Below are 16,895 nucleotides of genomic sequence, written 5' to 3'. Positions count from 1 at the left end.
AAAAACTACTGGGTTATTAAATACAGAATTACTTAAGTTATTGGGTAACGTTAATTATCGGTTGGAGGTATGTCGTGCCTTACGAACTTCTCTGTTGACACCATTAGGGTTACGAGAAATAAATAGATTGTTGAACGTATTCAGAGCAAGAATGAAAGTATATTAGAATATATCAGTAACATTTAGTGCTCTCAACGGGTCGGGTTGGGTCGGGTTGAAGATGACTTCAGATTATATTGTTTACTGACCGACAGTATCCCACGCTGTCGTATCTGCATAAGAGGTAAGTTCTAATCTTTTCTTTGTAGAAGTTAAGTAAATGAACCTGTTTTACCTCGAAATGCTTAATTACAATTTTATTTACACAAAGACAATTCTAACATACAAGATGATATTAACGATGCTATTTGCATATACGAGTTACTTGTCACAAAAACTAATTACGCTAATAAACTAAAACTATGCTCAGACTGTCTTTCTTAGCTAACTATTACAAGTGGTAGCAACTGAAACTCACATAAGTATATGGTAACCTCTCACCCGAAGTCCAAGGTTAATCCCTATGCACATGGCTTAAAAAAAGAAAAAAAGAACGTCTCTGTTGCCTCCGTTTTCACTCTCCCCCTGTGCCAGCCTGAATCCCCATTATATTACCAAATGTTATCAATCTTTAATTTCAAATTAAGTACTTTATGATTTTTTTTTTTTTGCATTATAAAGTCTCATTAGTTTCTATCACCGTTGTCCCTTAGGACAAGTTATTATAACAAAGGGAAAACATATTAATGGTTCCTCTTTATTACTTTTCAAGGCTTTTTCTTATAATTCACTTAAGGACTATCACTTTCTTTCTTTTCTTTTTTTTTTTTTTACAAATTATCATATCCATTTATTCTTTTTTTTCATAAAATCTGTTTTCAACACATTATATTATCATGCGGTATTAAAACAAATCTGGAACTTCTGATATTTATTTACCTCCATCATTCCATCCGGAAAATTAATGTGATCTGTACACGAGAGAATGTTTTCGGGCTGCTAAAATTAAGATTACTGGTGCCATGCTATAACTTTGAGTTTCGCCTTATCTCAAGTAGATGCAGACATGTCAGAAGGTTTGATCCTTGTAGATACACTAGTTCAAACGCTGTCCAAGATAAGGTCTGGTAAATATGACTCTCAACGAACAATATTCGAACAAATTTATCAAGAATGTTTGGAGATGTACAAAGAAAATGGTCTCGAATTCCAGAGCCGGAAACAAATAGAATATAGGGGTTCCTCGTGGAAATGAACTAGACATCCGCCATCGAAATATCACAAATTCATTTTGGATGAATCTTTTCCTTCATTGGATGCAGAAAACGAATTTTCTAAAGATAATATATCTATCAAGAGACATTTTTCTCCCTACTATTGATAGACAATCAGTGATATGGAAAACCGCTTTGTATCATGTTGCAAAATCATCAGATCAATCACCACTCTACATCCAAAAAGTAAAAACTTTTTTTAAATTACAACAATGTCGAGCCTATAACCCAGCATTATGGAGTGATCTGCAAACATTAAAGTGAGAACTCAAAATCCTCCCAAACACAATTAATAGAGCAGCCCAAAAGCATAAAAAGCATATAAAGCATAACAGCAATTTACACATATGGTTGGTACCTAGAACATGATTGTGATTGTCTAAGAGTCCAGAAGAAACTAGTTTTAAAAGCATAATTTTAGAAAATAAAGCATAAAGCATAATTTAAAATATATAGCACAATTCTTGGAAAATTCTCTTTAACTGAAAGTTTAACATACTATGTTAATATTTTTTAAAGCCAATATTTACAATGCAAAATCATTGAGAACATAACAATGTAACAATGAAAAGCTTATTTTCATTTCTGTAAACTTTTCGGTGTAATCCTTTGATGTGGAGAAAAGAAAAAAGTAAAAGAAGATATTTTTCCGCCAACAATGAATAGTATGCAAGAACTCCGTACTATATTGTTATGTTCACTTTTTGAACTTAAGCACTTTCTGTACTTTTTGGCATCTTTTACTTTCTTTTTCTGTATATATGTACCTGTAAGGCGCACACAAATGATAGAAAATATTTATTCGAGCAAAGCACATCTCTTTACAATGAATTAAGTAGAAAGTTCATTAAATATGAGAGAAACTAGTTGCAAAAAAAATATCAATAAATAGATCAAGATATTTAGAATATTTAATGTACCGTATAATAAATATTATTATACACGATTAATGTAAAATAATCATTGAAATTAACAATAAAGCATAATTTAAAAAAAGCATAATTAAACAAGAAATAAAGCGTAATGTGGGTTGCTCTAACAATTAAGTTGTATGAAGACGAGAAGAAAACCAAAGCTGATTCCTTAACGAATTTCGTTGATCTTCTTTGTGTCTACAAAAACGCATTCCTAGAAACCTACAAGCTAGGTATCATCTCTGTGATTATATCAGTTTCTAGTAGTACATGTGGGGCCGCGGTGGCTCAGTGGTAGAGCGTTCACCTCTGATGCGTGGGGTCCTGGGTTCCATCCCAGCCCCGCCAAGTGAACTTTGTGGTGGACAAACACCGTGTGCGTGGATTTTCTCGGGGTTCTCCCGTTTCCTCCCACTTTCTTCATTCCACCATTTCATTCATTACTCGTCATTACCGTCTTCTTTAGCCTAACCGGCATAACCGTGGGACGTAAAACTCAAAGACTTCAATTCATTTTTTTTTCTAGTGGTACATGTGAAAGGTCATTCTCTTCTTTGAAAAGATTAAAGACTTGTATACGCAATTCAATGACTCATGATAGGTTGAAAAACTTAGTGTTACTTTATATTGAGAAGAAAATTGCTAAATCGTTAGATCTTTAACAAGTTGTGGATATGTTTGCTGCTGCCCACACGAATATAAAGATCCTCTTCAAGTAGAGGCATGAACCTATAAATTTTCTTTACCTGTAAAAGTGTGTTTGCTTCCACTTAAGTCAACCAGCTACACATATTTTAAACGCCATGATTAAATAAGTATTTACTTATATTAGAAATCAATTGCATTAATGAATCCTAGTTGTTTGAGGTACTAAATTCTTATATTTTCACTGTTTTCCAAAGAGTAAAATCATGAACAAGAAAGATGGAAACATTCACCTTGAATACACACACACACACACACACACACATATATATATATATATATATATATATATATATATATATGAGATGGCCCCCTCAAAATCCTCTTGGGCCCTTCATTGCTCCCCCCTGAAAAAACTCTAACTACGCTACTGGACACCATGTACCAGAGATGAATTCTCTACCATCGAGCCACCGCGGCCCTGCTTGGGCTTGGTCGTCCATATCCAATATATCTTTTGGCGTTGCTTAAACAACTTCTAGTTTTGTTCTAAATTCAGACTCCATATTGGCGTAGATATTAATATTACAGTCGATTGGTAAAATCAATCTTCCGCATTTAAAAATTAAAGCACACACAAGTACAAAAATAAGCATTTACCATAAAAACACTAGCTGCAAGTGTTCAAAATAGATTTATGGTTTCTATAAAATCAATTGAAAATTGCTATTTTTAATTAGGCAGCTAGTGAAAAACAGCAGCTTTCGACTCCATCCGAGTTTAAACTCAACCTAAACTCAGTTGACCAAAGTGAACTGACCCGATTGACCCGAGCTGACCCGATTGACCCGATTGACCCGACCCGACAACCTGACCTGACCCGATATTAGATATGCAATCTTTAAGTATAATATTCCATCGACTTATCAAGAACTTTATGAGGAAGTTGTTAAATATGTGAATTATGAAAGATCAAAATTAGTCTATGATGAAATGTGCGGGTCGAATTTTTCTATTGAGTGTAAAAAGAGAATAAAGTGCTATTTTTGTGGCGGGGGATCATAGGGTCATAAATTGTATATATAAAATGCAACAACAGAAACAACAGGCAGCATTGATGAATAGAACGTCAACCGAAGATAATAGGAAACCTATAGCTACATTTATCGGTGCGTATTTTTTGGGACGAAAGTTAGAAGGAGCCCTAGATACTTGCAGCACAGTGAATCTTTGTGATATAGACTCTTTTAAAGAATGGGAACAAAAACATTAACTGGAGAGTGCAATATATTAAAGATACTTTTCGTGGAGTGGGGATTGGAAAGGAAGTGCTTTATTTAGATCAGTGTGTTGTTCTACCGATAAAAATTGGAGGTTTAACTTATAAACTTAAATTCTTTTTACATAAAAACTTGTTACCTAAGTTTAAAATAGGAATAGACGGAATTAGTTTTCTTAAAGGAACAATAGACATTAACAAGAAGCAATTTATAATAGATGGTGGAAAAGTTAAGGTTCCCGTAAGGTTAAATAATATCCCTACTCCTATGAAAAATAATTCTGCCGCAGAAACTAATCATTCCAGGTCCCATACGGTTCCAACGTCTAAATGGTTTGTGGAACATCAGGCGTATCGCGACGGTGTGCAAGAAGAAGCAGGTTCAAACAGCAGAGCTACATCCAGGGCGGTGATACATAATTTTCAACAGTCTAGTATACGGGGGGATGGATCCAATGTACGAGAGGATACGAGAACTCCTAATAAGCAGGCTATCAAGGTTTTGGTGGATCCCAAGTTGGTGAATGAAGATCCTGATTTACCACGGTATGTAAATGAACTGGTTGCTAATTATTCAGATGTTTTTAGTGATCGTATTGGAACTGTGAAAATTGACTGATGAAACACCTATTCGAAATAAAGCATATCCGATTTCACGTAGTGAACAAAAGGAGATGGATAAAATTATTGATGATTGGTTAGAACAGAACATTATTGAAAAAAGTTATAGTTGTTGGGCTTTTCCGGCATTTCTGGTTAAAAATAAAAGCGGCGGAAGAAGATTAGTAGTGAATTACAAAGGGTTGAATGATAGACTGTTAATTCGCAATATACTCCGCTTATTGAGGATATTATTGCACAATTATCTCGAGGGCGTATTTTTTAGCGTGATTGATCTTCGTAAAGCTTATCTGCAACTGAAGATATCTGAGAATTCGCGCCAGTATACCGCGTTTTTGACGCACAGAGGCCTTTTTCAATTTCGTTATTTACCTTTCGGATTGTCAGTAGGGTCTTACTTGTTGTCAAAACTTATGACAGACTTGTTATGTCCCTTAAAAGAGGAAGGATTGGAGTGTTTTTTTGATGACGTCGTTCTTGTTTCTAAAGATATTGTTTCCCATAAGAAATTGTTGACAAAAGTGTTGAATGTTTTTCTTGAAAATGGTATCACGCTGCCACTGGATAAGAGTGTTATGTTTCAAACCAGGATTTCTTATTTAGGTCATATCATTGAGTACAATAAATTTGAAATGGATCCTCCTGATATTATACGACTCTTACCAGCACCTAAAAATCGTAGGGGGGTGTTGCGCTTATGTTCATTCTTGCAATATTACTCAAAGTTTGTGCCTGGTTTTCATGAAATAATGCACCCAATAAATGAATTGAGATCTCCTAAGGTGGCATTTCATTGGGGACCCGCCCAGAAAAAAGCCTTAGAAGATATCAAGGTAATGTTTAAATCCCACATTGTACTTAAATTACCCGATTTAAACCAAAAGTTTATAGTGTGTTGCGATTCATCATTAAAAAGTCTTGGAGGGATGATCCAACAGTACGATTAAGAAGGCCACCTGCGACCTGTAGCGTATTTCAGTCGAAAATTACGTCCTTATGATTATAGTAAGCCCATTTATTTGCTTGAATTGATGTCAGTGGTGGAGACTTTAGAAAGATTTAAAATTTATTTACATAATAAATTTGAATTATTAGTAGATAACCAAAGTTTGTCTTATGCGCTCAATAATATTAAACGTGTAAAAAAATATGGTAGCTTATTGCATAGGTTGTTTGCCTTTCATTTTGATGTTAAGCACATTTCGTCAAATCTAAATGTAACTTATGATTTTATTTCTAGAGTATATAACACCCATGATTTTGAAATGATTGAGAATGTACAATCTAGTGATGAAGAAATGCAAGACCTATATATGGTAAATATGTGGGACATGCCCTATGCATCTTTATCTATTAAGGAGCATCAGTATAAAGATCCTTTCTTGTCAGAAATAATTAAAAAATTGGAAAGCAAACAACATATAGAAGGTTATAAATTGGTAAACGGTATACTTTGTAAGAAAACAAAAGCATATAAGAATCCCTATAAGGTTTGCATTCCCAAAAATTTATGGAGAGTATTGTTGGAATTCTATCACGGACAAATTTTGCCCGGTGGCCATGGAAGGGTGGGCCGTACGATTGGGGAACTAGCTTCGCGCTATACATGGCCTGGTATCTTAAAAGATATTAAGGAATATGCAGGCCCGCAACTAGGGTTTCTGTCACCCGGGGCAAACACACAATTCGGCTCCCCCCCCCCCAAGGTTTAGTCGAAAAGTATCACTTATGGATTGCAACTGTAAATAACATTCTTAATGAAACCAGTTATATCGATTTTTAAGTACTTTAACCCTCCAATACGCGCGCGGGGTACCATTGTAGCCCAGCGTTTTTATTTTCCTTGCCGCAAAGTAATTCGAGATGATAACTCAAAGGGTGTCTGTGTACCTTTCTATCAACTATCATTCTGCGTGTTTAGGGTGTGGTCAAACGTAAAATGGAAAGGATCTCATTGTTATTCTGCTTGAAAGTTTCATGGGCTACATCTGTAGCCCGCGCGACTATTGATGTCACGGGTGTTCCAAAGTGTCAAAGTTTTTTCATTATAGTTTGAGTGTTGATCAGATGGTCAATGAGTTTGCAAAATGCCAATTCTGATGAGAAATGTTTTTAAAACCAATATTTACGATCCAAAATCATTGAGAACATAACAATGCAACAATGAAAAGCTTATTTTTATTTCTGTAAATTTTTCGGTGTAATCCTTTGATGTGGAGAAAAGAAGAAAACTTTCCATCAACAATGAAGCACACAAGAACTCCACACTATATTGTTATGTGTACCTCTCGAACTTGAGCACTTTCTGTACCTTTTGGGCACCTTTCTGTATACTTTCTCTTTCTGTATATATGCACCTCTAAGGTGCACACAAGTGATAGAAAAAACTGATTTGAGCAAAGCATCTGTCTTTACAGTGCATTAACTAGAAAGTTTATTAAATATGAAAGAAATTGCTTCATAAAATATTAATAAATAGATCAAGATATTTAGATTATTTAATATATAGTAAATATTATACATTATACACGATTAATGTAAAAAAAATGATTGAAATTAACAATAAAGCATAATAAAGCATAAGTTGGACTGATAGATAACAATTCAAAATGCCTCGAAAAGCTCTCAAGCAAAACTAATAGATAAAGCTTCATACAGCCTTCACTCGCAACATCTCTTGGTAGGCGTACAAGAAACAATTAAATACACCGAGGCGTGTAAATTATCTTTTCCGCCACAAAACTGCCCTCTAGTTTAAAAACATTACAGCAATTGTGTAACATTACAGGGGGCATGTCTGAGCTAAACTCTTCAACCACCAGCAAGCAACAAAAATCGGGAACTTTTCGCCCCCGCCCCTATTGATAACAGCGTTTTAAACTTCAGAGCTGCTCTCAGTGGAATTATACAAACAAACAGCTCCTTGTGGTAGGAAAAGGAAAGGGGGGCGGATTCTCTGTGGTCGCCCAAGGGAACAAATGCATGCAATATTAGGTTTTTAATGTATAACATTACACCTATTTAGATGAGACTCTCTCTCTCTCTCTCTCTCTCTCTCTCTCTCTCTCTCTATATATATATATATATATATATATATATATATATATATATATATATATATGTATATGTATAGAGAGAGAGAGAGAGAATCAACGAAAAGAGGTCCCATGGAAAAGGCCAAGTAAACTTTTGATTTCTTTTAACTTCTAGAATAAGTTCCTCAAGGGAAAGGGTGCGATTTTTAAAACAATTGATATATCTTCTTTCCGGCGCCCCCTCCAACCAGGCGCCCGGGGCACGTGCCCCCTCTGCCCCTCCCCCTAGTTGCGGCCCTGGGAATATGTAACCACTTGTAAAGATTGTCAATTGGCAAAAGCCGAAAATAAGAAAAAGATGGGGTTGCTAGTATCAAAATATGAAAAGACTGTAAACGGTCTTTGGTATGGAGATGTAATTGGCCCAATAACAAGATCAAAATCAGGACGTTATTGTTTAATCATAGTAGATGGTTGTTCACGTTTTGTTTATCTGGAACCTATTAAGGTTTTGTCCAGCCAAAGTATTATAAATAAGATGTATAAGTTAATGTGTAGGCATGGATTTATTCATGCTTTTGCCCATGATTGTCACTCCATTTTTGTATCTAAATTGTTTACGGACTTTTTATATAGTCAAGGGATCAAAGATATCAGGATTATCCCTAACGCTGCCTTTTCGAATCTGAGTGAAAGATATGTACGTTCTGTAAAAAAAAAAAAAAAAAAAAAAAAGGGTTAAAGATATTTTTCCATGATAAACAACAACAGTGGGATAAGGGCATACACGAAATTGAATTTTCACTCAATAATTCGATCCACACAGAACTAAAGTGTAGTCCAGTGGATATAGTATATGGGTATAATATTTGTGACCCGCTTGACACTAAGTGGAATGTGGATCAAATATTTGTGGATAAGAACAAAGGCGAAATTTGGGTTTCGGCGATGCGTAATATGGAGCTAACGTGGAAGAGAAGGAAGGCGTTATATGATAAAAAGAGAATTCCTGTTGATTATAAGGTGGGGGATAAGTTATTAATAAAATCGCAAGTTAAGTCATCTTTGGTGGACAAGTTTAATAAGAGCTTATCTTATCGTTGGGAGGGCCCGTACACATTAGTCAAGTTCCTGGGTCAGAACAGTGTTCAAATTAGATCTGAACCCATATACCGTTCATTGTGTTGACAGAAGCAATTTATGAGACTTTAGATCTCTGTCCTAATGTCTTCGTATTCTGTCTGTTAGACGTGACGAAAATGGAGATCCAATCAATTGGATGGAAATGCGCGAAGTGAAAGTGTACAAAGACTCACCAAACTGCATTCAGTTTCAGATAAGTCATTCGGAGGACACTTAGAGAACTATTCCCCTGAGAAGAACGCAGATTGAATCCACCAGATAGAAGTTCCTACTTTGCAGACTTCTGAAAAATTATCTCCAGGGAAGTACGAGGGCTGGTTATCATTGCGTCCGGGTCCAACTCCAATCATTCGAAATCCTGAACATGTTCAATTTTACAGAAACTTACCACATTAGCCATCCATGTCAAGTGCAATATCAAAGCATGCAATTTACAATTACTTTGCAAGATTTTATGTTCTGGCAATGACAACTCGATACCATTATTTTATGTTATGGTTTTTTAATTTCGTTTTATCCTCAAGACTCTCAGAAAGCGTTTGTTAAATTATTTTCTGTAATAAACACGAAGTTTTTCAATAAAAGTGCGATATATTCCGATTGTTCATCTATTAACCCTTTCCCCTCGAATGCGGCGAGAGCCCCGACATTCGAAATTTTCCTTTCCGCTCGTATGTCGGGGCTACCCCGCACTAATTTTGACGCTTTAATTACTCGCATGTCGACAGAGCCCCGCTTGTATGATTTAGTCGACAACTTCTGCCATCTTTTGGCCGTCTATTCAATTCCTTACTCGGCCGTTCCTTAGTCGACAACTGCTGCCAGTTTTATGCGTAAATCGGTGAAATGGTAGAGAAAGTTATTTTTCTGTCTATTAGAGGTAGCAATTGTGAATAGTTTTTTATTATTCAACACGCAGAGACAAATGAATCAAAATCCAAGAGTTGCGCATATTGACTACAGGAAAAAGTTGATCACTCAGCTGGTAGGCAATGTCCGAAATACACAACGCAAGCGAGGGAGGCCGTCGTCTACAGATACGGAAGAAGGACTGAATGGTGCACCACATTTTATATATTCCAATTCAAAGAGCAATTCCAAAGACTGTGTAGTGTGCAGTGATAGAAAAGTAAAAGGTGGGAGGAGAGAGACTGTGTATTTTTGTAATACGTGCTCCAGAAAACCTGGATTGCATCCAGGTGAATGTTTCGAAAAATATATCAAACACAGCGCAAATATAGGTAACAGATATGTAAAAGGGCAGTTTATGCTTAATTTCTTGTGTATTTTTAAATAAAACAAAGGTATTTTCTGTAATGTGGTTGTTTATTTGTATTGAAATGGTTGTAAGCAGAAATTACTAAAACTATCTCAAAATAAATCCGAGCAGTACAGCTTGCTGTGTCAAAACAAATTCGAGGGGAAAGGGTTAATGTAGTTCTCAGTATAAAAAATATGCGTCGTATCTTTCATGCAAGAGAGGATTACCATCGTCACAAACTGTCGTATCTTTTTCCCTATCCATAAGGGTTTACAGGCAAATTCCATAAAACTTTCTACACTGATTTCCTATGATTTAAGTTATAACTTGGTAAATTTTCACTCCTTTCGGTAAAATAGATTTTGAGTTATGGCTTTTCAAAGTTGTGTAAAAACCTAAAAATCGCTCTCCTGAAAAGTTTAAAAATCTGAGTTACGACAGTTTGTGACGCTGTCGACGATATGTGCTTTTAATTTTGATGAATACTTTTCTGTTAATTTATACATTGTGATTACTCGAATCATTTTACTTGGAATGTTGAGTTTGAATCATAATTTTATAACTCTATGGTTTGATTATTTTTTGCATCATCAATTTTAAGTTAACATTAACAGAGTTGTATGTTCTTTCAAGATTTAATACCAATGTTCGTTTCTCTATGTAAACGAAAGTTTTGGCACTAAAAAATATATATATATATATATATATATATATATATATATATATATATATATATATATATATATATATATATATATATAATCAATACAGTGTTGCCAGTTACAAAAGACAAATGAAGTGTGGCCAATTATAGGTGAGTAGTTATCATACAGAATCAATTTTTAGGTTTACAAAAAAAAAGTTTTTCCTAGATTTTCTTGAAACTTTCGTATGAGGATTGGCTCAGACCATTTTGTTTACATCAATGAGATATATGGATTCGTATACATCTCATTCTTGGACATTTTTTCCACTTAAACACAAATAATGTCGTTGAATTTTTATTTGTTTGTGGGAAATCATTAAGAATTTGTGATGCAGCCAAGATATGAAATCCCTGCTCTAAAATATTAAATTATTGGGTTATCTGTTATAGAAAACAGTAATACTTTCCTGCACTAATGATCAAATTAGTTTTTTAAAAAAGTGGGAGCAATTTACATTTCCATCTCGGCATTCACCCGTGGGAATTCCGATTGGAGAAAGGACTCCTATCTCCGAAGAAAGTGATAGCATTTTGTTGGTTTTACCTCTCGAACCAATCCAGATGCATCCTGGGATTTCTTGGTCGCAGTGAACTTCTCCTTTGCCACACCACGTTCAACTGGACTTCTTCCCGACTCGACGATACCTCAAGAGACCACTTGGAACTTTTCAATCTCCGTAGATGTTTAATTGCGAAGTGAGTGATTTAAATTGTTTTTGTGACCCTATTGTGCGTCTTGATTCCTCGCATCGATTCAGAATCACGTATACTTCTGTGCACCCAATATCTGACTTCAATATTTGTGTTTTTATAAATTCTACAACTAAGGTTGCTAACGATAACTATCTCTTCCACTATTGGTTTTATTGATTAAATTGTTATTGGCTAAATTATCTAAGTCGCTAATGAAACGAATATTTCTTTTGATTGATTAAGTATAGCCAATCCCAGGGGCGGATCCAGAACCGACTTCTGGCGGGGGCGGTGCGTTGTCATACTGCTACTTTTAAGGGCTCCAAACTTTGGGATGGGTTTTATTTATATATATAAAATAAGAAAGTTTCCTGTTCTGGGGGGAGGGGCGATCGCCCCCCTCTGGATCCGCTCCTGGCCAAGCCTGACCCTGTCTTGTGAATTTACATATTCGAGGTCCATTAATTGTGTTAATAATCTCGTTTGATTTGTATTAGCTTTGACTTAATTCATTGTTGTGTAACAAGTGCCTAATTGTTGAATTGTCGTCCCGCTAGAAATATTTATTCTCTTTGAACGAGTCCTAGTTGTCAATTACTTGGGTGCTCAAATTAATCTCCTTGTCTTTGTGGGCTTCACGTTAATTAGTGAACCCCCCTCGGAGCCGCACTGCCCAACTGTGCTGCCATTTACCTGCGGGACACTCGTAAATCAAGGCTCCATTATAATCTCGTTAAACTCGTGCTATGACCTCTGTGATTAGTTGCTTTTGTCATTGTCATAAGTAGGCACTCAAAATATCCTGTTCCTTCTCGTAATCTGACCACTCCGCCGCACAGCATAATTGGTCGGCCGTTGTTCGAACAGGGCGGACCTCCTCGTTACCTTAAAGATTTAATTGTTGAGCCGGGAGACTGCTCACATCCAGGGACGGCGCTAAGGGTGGGCGGGGGTGGGCAACCGCCCACCCGATGATGGCCTCGCCCACCCATCCGCCCACCCCAACAGAACAGGGGTGTCATTAAAGGGGGACAGGAGGGGGCAATTGCCCCCCGCAAGATTGTGAGGAATACATATACTTTATCGATTGTCTACTAATATACTAGTGCAAACTGTGAAAGTCTTATGTTGTTAGTGTTCTTGCCCCCTCAAGCGAAGTCTGAAATGACACCCCTGCAACAGAAGAAGAATAATAAAGGTGACCAGTGCCGGATTTCGGTTTGATGGGGCCCTAAGCTATTGAAGATAATGGGGCCAATTTATTTCTAGCATTCTTTTTCAGCGACAAAATTTCGCCTTTTCTGTTTGAATATATGGACCTAATACATATCTATTAAGTAAATACGTTTTCGTGTATATTTCGTTAACTTAACTTACTGTTTTGAATACATTACAGAAAAATTGTAAAATTTGTAAAATTAGCGGTAGTTTAATTTGGTACCAATAAAGTCCCTTGCCGATCTTTTTGCACCAACTATGATCCACGCTCCACGCCATGCTTCTACAATATGTGGAGACCGCATCATTTCTCATTTCAAGTTGTTTCTATTCAGTTTGGTAAAGTTTGAAACGTTTCCAGGGATCCGTGTAAGTAAATACAGTCTAAATATCATCCAGGGTTGGTAATTACTGCCTGAAGCTCAACTAATCGTGTGAGCTTTTTCCAGGTCAGGTTACTGGAGTAACTCAAAATGGAATGCAACCCTCGAAGATTACACAAAGTGTAATACGACACAAATTCGCTGGAACCAGAGGCGAACTTAGAAGGTTTAAACTGGAGAAGGGGCAACTAAAACCCAGATTATGATAGATATATCGTGAGTTTACTCTAAACTTTCAAAAATATGTAAGTAATGGCTTCAATTATTTTTGACACTCAAAAAACTGGGATCGTAGACCTCTCCGCCCCTGGATCCGCCCCTGCCTTTAGTGATCCATTATCGCACTCTATAGATCACTATATGAGCTCCTCCGTGGCTAAGCGGTTAGCGTACGCACCTTTGGCGTGGGAGACCCGGGTTCGATTCCCGGTGGGAGCTCATGTGGTTTGGATTCCACGTTAATCAGTAGGTCCCGTCTCATGTAGCCTCGCTGCTGAAAGGGACGTTAAACTCAAAATCAACTCAACTCTATAGATCACTATGAAAAGCAGTGCCAAGTTCTGAAAGTTATGAAAATACTTCTGCAAACTACTTTTCATACTTACGTACAGCGAAATAAAATAGCTATAATTTCGCGATGTAAAGATTATTGCCGCTTAGGGCTGTAATTCCTTTATATTTTACTATTATTTCGCGAGCTTGTTTCATGCCTTCTTCTTAAGCATCCACTGTTACCAGATTCAATTTCTTGTCGAATTCCAAATAGTACAAGAAAGGGTAGCACTAGAGTTCTATCCGCATACAAGATACTGTATCACTTATGCTGTGAAGTCTTATTAAAGTAGCTAAATGTAATGGCTGGAAAACAGGGTCCCGATTACAAATGGGGCTCTGAAACAAAATCCCCATTACAAGCGGAGCTGAGAAACGAGGGTTCCATTATAAGCGGGACTGGGCAACAGAAATCCCATTGCAGGCGCGTTGGAAAACAGGGCCCTATTACTTGCTTCATGAGAGCTTAATATATAACAGTACAGAACACCGTTGTTGTATGTGCGTTTTATCTTATTTGCTTTTTCTTATTACTTGGAAATGACATTACAGCCACTTTTTCTTTAAATTTTTTGGGGCCCCCAAGAGAGCTATAGCTTGTTTAGCTTATACGCAAATCCGGCACTGAAGGTGACATCCTGTACTTCACAAGCAATAGGTATTACTTTCGATTGTAATGTAATAGGTTCTATGACTCTGTTTAACTCTGCAATGGACAATGATTTTAAGACAGATACTTGTAGTAATATAATGATGCCAAAAGTCGTGATTAATGAATTGAAGTTTAACACACACGCACAATCGTGCTATTGAAACGCCAGTGTTTGTATGTGCTGCACTAAAAAAAAAAAAAAAAAAAAAAAAAAGTGCTTTCTAAAAAGCCAACTAAATAATGGACAGAGCTGGCCAGTATTATCTATTGTCTCATTTTGAGAAAGAGAGGGAGGAGACTAGTGCTTTGTGTCAAGGGCGCCAGTCCTGGGGGCCCAAGGGAGCCCGGGCTCCCCCAAAGCCCATGTGCGCCCCCGCATTTTATTTATTTATTTATTTATTTATTTATTTCGGAAAAACAACAGGCAAATGCCTAATTACAGTTTTCCCTTATTGTAAAGTGTATTTAATACACTTTAAAATACATATATAATAACATACTAATATGACCTCAATTCTATCGTAATACACAGTAAAATACACATATAATAAAATAATAATAGGAAAGCAAAATATACGTTAAAATACAAATAGCACGATATACAGAATACAACAAATTTATGTAAAATGAAAATTTTGTTTGCAACTAAAAATATCTATATCTGGGTGTTCTTGTAACATCTTATTATACAATATACACATTTTTCTGACAGGCGATACATCTAATGCATTAGTCCTTTGCGCTGAAAGATGGAATATGTCATTATGGGGTCTCGTTGCTCTATGTGGGACGCGAATTTTGATTTCTGATAACAAATATTCTGAATCTATTGCACCATGAATTATTTTATGTAAGAAAGATAATATGAAATTACTTCTTCTGCTTTCAAGAGATTGTAATAAATATTTGTTTCGAAGACCTTCGTAGTTCTCAAATTTTGGATATATACCTGTTTCTTTATATGTTAAAAAGCGCACAAATTTATTTTGAATGTTTTCGATTTTATTTATATATTTCTTACTATTAGAACCCCATATTATCGCTGCATATTCCACCTTAGACCGTACATAGGCAGTGTATAATGTTTTGAGAGCATTAGTATTTTATTTATGAATATACAATATTTGGCATAATTTGAATTCAATTTGTCTTAAAATCCTCATGCATGCCTTCTGCATCTGAATGCCGCCCCCCCCCCAAATTTACAGAGAAATCGGCGCCCTTGCTTTGTGTTGGCGCGATAGCTTCTTATAAGAGGGTTCCAACTTGCTTGTTTACAGCAATGTACCACATGTCTTACCCGTGTGGCATTAAACAGATTTGTAAAAACCCTTATTATAGCATTGTTGAGTTGATCTCTGTTGCGTTCAGAAGTCTTGGCGGTCGGTGCTTGTTCAGCTAATATGTCGAAAAAATTTAGCGATTTCTTCTCAGGCTCGGTGTCTTTCTCGTGTTCAAAGAAGCGCGATTTTCAATCCGTTGATGTTAGTGATAATCCTTCTTCTTCAATGGGGAAAAAGACAAAAAATACAAATACATGTGACAACCAGGATTCGCAATTTGAAGTGTTCGATTTCGAGGAAAGTGAAAATGAACTAGATGTTGGAGAGAGCGAAGACGACAGTATTGTTTCTGAAGTTACTCATTTATATTTTTTGCCTCTTGCTTTCTTGTAATAAATACTTCAAAGATAAAAATGTTTGCAGCAGCCTATTTTATCCTTGTTTTACTTTACCTACTTATTGTGTATTTTATGTTATTAACGAAAAGTAGAGTATTATCTGTTAGTCTGCGTTGTTTGAACCTTCTTTTATTTCTATGCATTCATGTGCATTCTTGGAGGGAGAGGAGTTAAAGCAGTCTTGAACTTCTTCGACTACACAGAACACACCGTTATTATTATTTTAAAAGCTGAAAGTAGAGGTAGTGTGTGTGCCACGCGGAATTCGGTAGGTCGAGCATATAACCACGAACTCCCGTAGCCCATCCTAAGTCCTGCATTTCTTCAGTCTTACCAGGTGAATGCTGGAATGGCACCTTCTATAAGGCCAACACAGCTGTTTTCCACATCCTTGTTTCTCCCCTATTTCGGTCTGAGCCTTATCTAACTAAAGAGTATAAAAATTGAAATTTAATTATTGTCAAAAAATGTCTACATTGCCCAGTTCTCATTTTCGTTGTCCGCCCACTCAGCAACTAGGTCCGCCTCTTTCCGCCCACCCCATCAAGCGTTCCTGGCGCCGTCCCTGCTCACATCCATTGCATTTTAAACGTCAGGCGACTCTTAAAGTAAATTACGAGACCTAGAGACCTCGTATATTCTAGATACCTTCCCATGGTCATTTATTACTTACACTTCATTTTGATTCAGGCAACCTATGGTAGAGATAGCGTCGCTAATAATCTCTTTTTATGTTCGTGACCTGTAGTGGGACTTCCTCATAAGTGGCCGCAAAAGTTTTGATCGCCTCCTGCCATCG

The sequence above is a fragment of the Thermobia domestica genome, chromosome 7 (genome assembly GCF_964235325.1).
Source record: "Thermobia domestica chromosome 7, izTheDome1.hap1.1, whole genome shotgun sequence".
NCBI lineage: Eukaryota > Metazoa > Arthropoda > Insecta > Zygentoma > Lepismatidae > Thermobia > Thermobia domestica.
The sequence above is the reverse complement of the archived record's forward strand: the minus strand, read 5'-3'. Positions refer to the sequence as shown.